The 8,815-nt window shown below is 44.3% G+C and overlaps 1 long non-coding RNA gene across 2 annotated transcripts in view; it reads left to right on the top strand.

Moving 5' to 3' along the window:
• Positions 1 to 8,815, top strand: part of LOC123606811 — a 59,216-nt gene that overhangs the window by 8,651 nt on the left and 41,750 nt on the right. Inside the window, exon 2 of one of the 2 annotated variants that reach the window (XR_006716506.1) lies at positions 8,504 to 8,633. The exons of the other annotated variant lie outside the window; for it this stretch is intronic. This is a non-coding gene — a long non-coding RNA (uncharacterized LOC123606811). The remainder of the gene's footprint in view (positions 1 to 8,503; positions 8,634 to 8,815) is intronic. 2 annotated transcript variants of the gene reach the window in all.

Genomic DNA, 8,815 nt, shown 5'->3' with positions numbered 1-8,815 from the left:
CTCAGGACTTGGGAGGGTCAAGGCCTGTCTCCACAGATGACTACTAGGGATGGAGAGACTGACCTCTAGGTTGAACTGGGCTGGTTCAAATGGAGAGATAATCTCCAGCTATAAATTTCAGCCAAGAAAATTTGCTATGCTGTAGAATTAAACAGGCAACATTGGTTCTTTATAAAAAGCCCTAAAAGCTGCCCTGTTCCCCAGGTTCCAGACGACAGCTAATATTTAGGACTCAGAGCACTCTAACAAAGCAAAAGGAGGGCTGAGTACCAGCTGTTGCCCTGGTGGGTTCCAACTATAGCCTCTTGTAAAGTTGGGGACACAGCTTGGGGAATTAAAAATAGAACCCTAACGAATGGGTCACTTTACCTCATCTTCAATCCCCTTTGCCTCCTCTCTGTTTTCGGGGGCCTTGCTAGGCAGCCTTACCTCAGGCTGATGGTTTTGGAGCAAAGAACTAGGTTCACACATTCTGGGTGGAAGTCTCAATCCAATCTTCTGCCGGTTCTGTGACCTTAATAAATTAATCTTCCTGAACTTAATTTTCTTAACATGGGGATAATAATACCTTTTCAGGGTTTTTTCCTCATCTTAGAGAAAAATTAAGTAAGTAAAGAACCAGCATAGTACGTACCCAAAACAAAGTAGGTTCTAAACCGTGTTAGATTCTTTTTTCCCAAGAGTATTTAGGTGGCAGAATGGAAGTTAGACTGAGCTCTCTGGATTTGAGTCTAGTGATTCTTAGCCACAAATGTTGCTGTAAGCAAAAAGAAATAACAATGGCCTTTTGTGGAGTGCCTGCTACAAAGCAGACTGCTAGCATTTTCCTACATTACTTAATTATCACAACAATCTTGTGAAGCATATCTATTTTGCAAATGAGGGCATGGAGGCTTGGCAAAATAAAATGAATTGCCAAAGGCCCAGGGCTAGTAATGACAGACTCAGGATTTAAACACGTGTGGCCCGGTCTCTATCTGTTCTGTGTCCCAGCAGAGGGCAACGGGGAAATACTGGAAATGTGTGGCTCGCTGAGAAATTTAGGGGGCTGTGTTTCTGGAGGCAGGGGAGAAGGTTCACCCTCTCTGCACTGGCAAGTGACTGTCTTCTAATTTCTTAGAAGCCTCATTCTAGCCCTGCAACGGAGCCCTTTCACCCCGAAAATCATGAAATGGGCTCGTGTGTTACAACTCAGTTTTATGTGAGTTTGGGTAGTGACGGCCTGTTTTTCCTGGGACCCTGATCTCCTGGATAACCCAAATGTCGAAGGTTCTGACAACCCACAGTGCAGGGAGTCCCAAAAAGCAAAAGCCACCAAGAGGCTAATGACCCACCTAACGTGGCAAACTATGTCTTTTCACTTAAAAATTTTTTTTTGTGTTTATTCATTTTTGAAAGACAGAGACAGAGCACAAGCAGGGGTGGGGTGGAGAGAGAGGGGGACAGAATCCGAAGCAGGCTCTAGGCTCTGAGCTGTCAACACAAGTCCCGACGTGGGGCTTGAACTCACAAACGGTGAGATCATGACCTGAGCCGAAGCCGGATGCTCAACCGACTGAGCCATCCAGGCGCCCCTCTGTCTTTTCATTTTAGCAGGTAGACCTTCTCTGGTTCCCTGTACATTTGTCTGTCCCTATAGGCTCTGGACAAGGGACTAAATGTTCCCTTTCACGTTTGAGAGTATGACTCTGAAGACTGACACCACTTCATACAAATGTTACTTTTTAAAAATGTTTTATTTGTTTTTGAGAGAGAATGAGAGAGAGCGAGGATGAGTGGAGGAGGGTCAGAGAGAGAGGGAGACAGAGGATCTAAAGTGGGCTCCATGCTGACAGCAGAGAGAGTGCTATGCGGGGCTCCAACTCACACACCCTGAGATCATGACCTGAGCTGAAGTCAGACTTTCAACCGACTGAGCCACCCAGGAGCCCCTATACAAATATTACTTTTTATTAAAAAAAAATTTTTTTTAAAGTTTATTTATTTTTGAGAGAAAGAGAGATTCAAAGTGCAAGCAGGGGAAGGGCAGAGAGAGAGGGAGACACAGAATCTGAAGCAGGCTCCAGGCTCTGCGCTGTCAGCACAAGAGCCCAACACAGGACTCAAACCCATGAATAGTGGGATCATGACCTGAGCCAAAGTCGGCTGCTTAACTGACCGAGCCACCCAGACACCCCTACAAACATTACTTTTTAAATGTAGATTACACATACATTTTTTTATTAACCGGGGGTGTGCTGTCCACTCTCAAAATATTTTGGAGGTTAGTATTTAGAGTAAAGCCCATTGTCTTTCTAGCACCCCGGGACTCACATTCTTTGAAAGAGTAAGCTAGGAAAGGCTGAGGACCACTCCTGAAAGAGATAAAAACAACATGCCGATTCTGTTGTCACCTGTCTTTGGGACCCTGGGGCCTTTGCAACTCACTGTTTTTAATCTGTTAGAGAAGAAGCAATGCATTTACGTAGTTTTTCAGTTATTCTAATGATCAAACCAAACAATGTGTTGCAAGTTCTTGGAAAAGTATAAAGTACTATAAATTGCAGTTAATATTAATGTCTGACATTTTTTACACTAGATAACACAATGCAATGATAAATTAACTACATGTTGGTGAAGTGTCACCCACCCCCCAGCCTGGCTCCCCCATCCCACTGTCTCCCTAAGAAATATAGTCTTATTCTCAAAAGGATGAAGTGGGGGAAAATATTAATATAAGTACTGATTTGCTACTGTTGCCATAACAAATTACCACAAACTTAGTGACTTCAAAATAACACAAATTATTATTTACCAGTTCTGGAGGTCACAAGTCTGAGAGGTGTCTCCCTGAAGTAAAATCAAGGTGTTCACAGGCCTCCGTCCCATTCTGGAGGCTCAAGGGAGAATCTGTTTCCTTGCCTCTTCCAGCTTCTAGAGGCTGCCTGTATCCCTTTTCTCATGGTCCCCTCTTTCCATCTTCAAAGCCAGTGATGTTACATTTCTCTGTGCCTTTCTCCCATAGTCTCTTCTGCCTCTTCTACTCTTGATTGGCCTTGTGATTGCATTAGGCCCATTGGAATAACCAGGACGGTCTCCCTATTTTAATTCCCCTTTGCCATGTAACCTAACAGGCTCTGGAAATTAGAACATGAACATCTGTGGGGGGACATTATTCTGCCGACCACAGTATATATTTGGTAAGTATTTTATCTGAAAATAATTTTAGCAAAAGCAAAAATGGAAAATCCAAACTCTCTCTAACTTCTTGGTAATAAAGCCTTCCAGTACTGCTGGATAATTCCTAGTGATATTCTTTTTCATGGGAAACCAGCAACACCTAGTGTCTCTCCGAATAAATTTCAACAGAAAACATAAAGCTTCCTGTAATTAAAAATAGACTAGAAGGTACAGCTCAGTGACTGGTGGTGGAGAAAGGAAATTCTCATGACTTCATAGAGGGAAAAGGCTGGTGATTCTCTCTTCTATCTGTTCTTTGGACCTAGTTGTGAGCCCCCACATCCATGCAGACATCCAGAAGTATTTAAATTAATTCTGTTTGGGGCATGACACAATATTGGGTTCTGTGATTGATGGAGAAAGATAAGAACACGATCCCCATCCTCAAATTGCTTCCAGTCTTATTGGGCAGACAAGCCACACGCTGGCAATAAAAGCATATATATGTACCCATTTACTCATAGATATGTACCCACTAGAGACTTAATGGCCAAGGGTACCAGTTATAATTAGGTTTAGTTGTACATATATCAAAACCCGAAAGAACACTGGCTTAAATCCCGGAGAAATTCACTTTCTGTTCTTGTAAAGTAATTGGTATAGTCACTGGCATCACCCTGAAAAGTTAAACATAGAGTCACCACAGGACCCAGCAGTTGCACAGCTAAATACACATCCAAGAGAATTGAAAACACACTTCCATACAAAAACTTTTACACTAATGCCTATTAACACATATAATAGCCAGAAAGCGGAAATGACACAAAGGTCCACCAACTGACAAATGGGTAAACAAAATGTGATCTCTCTATACAATGGAATATTATTCAACCATAAAAAGGAATGAAGTACTGATACATGCCACAATGTGGAAGAACCTGGAAAACATTATGCTCAGTGGAAGAATCCAAACACAGAAGGCCACATAGTGTATGATTCTATTTATATGAAATGTCCAGAACAGGTAAATCCATAGAGACAGAAAACAGATTAGTGGTTGCCAGCGGCTGGGGAGTAGGAAGGGAAGAAGGGAAGTGACCGCTAGTGAGCAAAGGGTTGATTTTGGGGGTGATGAAATGTTCTGGAATTAGTGGTGATGGTCGAATAGCTTTCTGCATGTGCTAAAAGCCCTAACCACCATTGAATTGTACACTTTAAGTGGGTGAATTGTTTGGTATGTGAATTATATCTCAATAAAGTTACTAAAAGCATGCTAGGAGGATCAAGGAGGCAAAAATGGGTGAGGAATAATTAGAGGACATGGAGAAGAGATTGGAAAAGTACCTCCTGTTGGCTGTTTGCTCCCCTCCCCCCAGCTCCTTCTCCAGGCCTTAGAGTGGTTGCCCTTTCTTTCCCATGTATTGGGCCTCCTTCCTCTCCTCCTACCCAACTACAAACAGCAGAATGTTCACTGGGTGAGGCTGACCTGGCCCCAGACAGGGAGAGAGATGGCATTTCTGATCCCTATGGAGATAAATAGAGAATGTGCTGATGGAAACGGAATGGAATAGGGTTCATGCCCCCTGCTACTGATGGTGTCCCCACATGGGAGGCACTTCTGGTTCAAGAGAACAAGTGTCCTTGGGAGTCTCTGGCCCTGATGGGACAGGGGAGGGGCTCTGTGAGCTTGATACATCCCTGTGGCCCACTGTGCAGTTTGCTCATCTGTTTGGAGGATGAAGAATCTTAGGGCTGCCTGTGTCCCTAATCTCCATGGGGGATGTGAACTAGCAGTGCCCGTCCCCCGCTCCCCTGGCTGGCCTTGCTCTGGGCCCTCAGGCTATTCGTCCTCCCTCCAGTCCCCACTTATAGAGTAGAACATACGTTCTGACACCTCCTTCACAGACATGTGGCTTTATTATTGATCTGTCTCCTGTTAGTCTTGTGCGGTACAAACCAAGTACCCTCCCTTACTCTCTCCCTTCCTTCCTTCCTCTCTCTCTCCCTTCTTTCTTTCTTTCTTTCTTTCTTTCTTTCTTTCTTTCTTTCGTTTTCGTTCTTTCATTCTTTCTCTTTTTCTTTTTTTGGAGTTGTCACACAAATGAAACTTTATTTGTGGCAAATAAGGAGATCACAGAGAATAACTTCCAAAGCCATGACTCCTCGAGTACTGTTTCTGACACCACTCTAAGAGTTATTTCACTCTAATAGACATAGATTGGATTAAGTATAGATTGGATTAAGCTCTGTGTGTTAACCTCGAGTGACTCCTGTCTGCCTCTGTGAACTTTGTCCCCATATTCATGGCTTCCGGGGGTCTAAGTAGGGTGGAGATGCATGAACTTTGACTCTGAGGTGGAGAAACCACCGTACAAGATAGAGTCCCAGCTGTCACAGCCAGGAGAAGTGTAAAGAGACATGATGACTAAATGTAACATGGTATCTAGGATGGGATCCTGCGATGGAAAACTGACATTAGTTAAAAATTAAGAAAATATGAATAAAGTGTGGACTTTGGTTGATAATAATATATTGATATTGTGTATTAATTGAGACAAATGTGCCATACTAATGTAAGATGTTCCTCACAGGGAAAACAAGTTTGAGGTATATGGAAACTCTCTGTATTATCTTTGAAAATTTTCTATAAATCTAAAATTATTCTAAAATTAAAACTTCATTAACCGCCCCCCCTCCCCCCAATACAGTGTCCTGATCTCCATCAGAGCATTTAGCTCTGGACTAGACAGACCATTTTATTTTATTTTGTTTTGTTTTATTTTATTTTTTATTTATTTTTTAAATGTTTTTATTTATTTTTGAGAGAGAGAGAGACAGAGAGTCAGAGCACAAGCGAGGGAGGGGCAGAGAGACAGACACAGAGAGGGAGACACAGAATCCGAAGCAGGTTCCAGGCCCTGAGCTGTCAGCACAGAACCCAACGTGGGGCTCGAACCCATGAATTGCGAGATCATGACCTGAGCCGAAGTCAGACGCTCGACTGACTGAGCCACCCAGGTGCCCCTAGCCAGACCATTTTAAAGGAAGCGTGCCATCCCATGTGCCTTCTTTTTTAAATCTATTTTTTAAGGGTCTTTAAAATTATTTTTAGTAGTTGCTGCACCCAGCATGGGGCTTGAACTCACAACCCTGAGATCAAGAGTCACAAGCTCCTTCAACTGAGCCAGCCAGACGCCCTCCATATGCCTTCTTTAAAGGGTAGTTCTCCATACTACTTGTATCATCAGTGCAGCCTGGAAAAGATCCATTTATCCACGTATAAAGGACAGGGTTTTAAAGTCCTGGGTGAGTGGATAGGAAGATGAGCTGAGGTGCACATTCTGGTCCCAGGGTGAATGAGGCCTTAAAGGACAATGAGTGACTGTGGTAACCCTGGGCCATGTCCAAATGGCTGTTAGGAAAGAACTGACCCATGAAGACACATCTCAGGGCACTGAGGTAAATTTTGCATCCATGGCAGAGCCAAAGGTCAGGAGCTGAAAGTGCAGCTGGGCTCTGTGCCAAACTCGTGAGCACAGTCTGAGAATGAGCAGGGGCTGAGGGGTATGTGTAAGCCACGTAACTGGGTCATTCAGAAGTGGGTTCAGGAGCTCTGGTTCCCAGGCTTCCGATTTGGGTGCACAATGGGCCAGCACACTTCTCATGACAAACAGTTAAAGATAGGTAGCCTGGCTGACAAAATGCCTCTGTCCACTCCTCTGGGGGACACTGCTGAGAGAAAAGAGAGATTGAAGAGGTGGAGGGAGGGGAGAGAAATAACTTGGCAGCCTGTCCTACTCTTTAAGCAATGACTGGTTTTCCTAGGGAGGTGCTTATATATTCAGTGTGATGGGCTGAATAGTGTCTCTCAAATTCACATCTACTTGGAACCTCAGAATGTGACCTTAGTTGGAAATAGGGTCTTTGCAGATATAATTATTTAAGATGAGGTCATTCTGGGTTCAAGTGGACCCTAACCCAATGACTTTTGTCCTTATAAGAGGAGACACAGACACAGGGAAGAAGGCCATGTGAAATCGGAGGCAGAGTATGGAGCGATACGGCCGGAAGCCAGGGAACAGCATGGATTGCCAGGAGCCACCAGAAGGCAGGAAGAGGGAGTATGGCACTGTTGGCACCTTGATTTGGGACTTGTAGGCTCCAGAATTGAGAGAGACTACATTTCTGTTGTTCTAGGCTACCTAGTTTGTGGTTCTCTGTTATGGCGGCCTGAGGAAATCGGCACACCTGATGGGGATGATGATGGGAAGATGTGCAGCACCAGCTATACTTGGAGGGCCTGAGGCTGTGGTGATGCCTGGTCCCTGGCAGATCCAAAGTCTGGAGCTGGAGCCTCATAATTGTGAGCCCCAACATGGTCCCCAAATTAATGAGAAATTAGTATGGGTGATAATGTGGGTTACCCTTGCCTTCTACCCACCCCCTCCCCTACAGTGAAGGCTTGCCCATGTGGGGTTTCCTTGTGAAATCTTTATGTAAACTCCTCCTGCAAAGTTTTCCCGGTGGTTCTATGGGATGTGACCACAATTTCTTCTCTAGGAGTTACCTGTCCTGCACTTTCAAGCAGAGATGCCTCTCTTTTCGGCTCCTTGGTCTGCTTGACCATTGTGGCCTCTGACCGCACTATGGTCATAGTGTGGCCACAGTCTCTGACACTATGAACCATCCCTTCCCAAAACTTCTCTCCTAGGTAGCAACACCTCTGTATTCTTTCTTCTGTGACTTCCTCTCTTCTTACCTCTGTGACTTAGTTGTCTTCCCCACTCACTAGAAAATGTTGACTTGAGTTCTGTATTTGAACTTCTCTCATTACTTCACAACTCTCTTGGGGAACCATCCAGTTTCCTAGCTTTAATTGCCACCACCATGTGACCCCTAACCCCGTGTTCTAGTTCTGGACCCTTCCTTGAGCTTCAACTTCATATACCCAATGCAGGGTTTCTGTCTGGTGGTACCAGTCACTTGTGACTCAGAGTGTTCTACAAACCGTATTGATGTGTCTCTTCCCTCACCTAGAACCACAGAACCATCTCTGGTGAGATGAAGAGTTCATAAAGAGTTTTCAGTGAAGATTTAAAAGATAGATGTTGAACAGTTTTGAAGGAAGTGAACACACACACACACACACACACACACACACACATCACAGTTGGTACCAGTGTAAGAATTACCCAATCAATAGACTGTCAAAACTTGTCTATACTCACTTTTATTATGATGCAAGAGGATTTTAGACACAAAGTACACATTTAAGGAAACCATAGGCTAAAGTATAATACATTTAATAGCTCCTTCCAGCCACGTTGTTCTCTCCCCTTTCCAGATCTTAGCCCCGACTAAGAGGCCACTCTTCTTGGTAACCTGGTATTGTCTTCAAGCCAGGCTGAGCCCTTTGAAGTCTCTTAAGTGGATGGAAAAGTACTTTTTCCCTGTCTCCATCCTCCTTTGTGCAGGTGAGTTCTGCCCTTCTTCTCTGAAGTGATGTCTTTCTGGCCTTGTTCTGGTACACCCAGCAGGCTGATGAACCTAGACCTCCTGTGTGAGCCATGGTCCTGAGCCTTTAGACCGCCACACTTCTCTCTGTAACCTGTCACCGCTTGCATTAACTGCCTTAGGTCAGAGTCCAGGCCAGCTA

Source organism: Leopardus geoffroyi, chromosome A2, assembly GCF_018350155.1.
Source record: "Leopardus geoffroyi isolate Oge1 chromosome A2, O.geoffroyi_Oge1_pat1.0, whole genome shotgun sequence".
NCBI classification, from domain to species: Eukaryota; Metazoa; Chordata; class Mammalia; order Carnivora; family Felidae; genus Leopardus; species Leopardus geoffroyi.
This window is presented reverse-complemented; position numbering and strand designations above follow the sequence as displayed.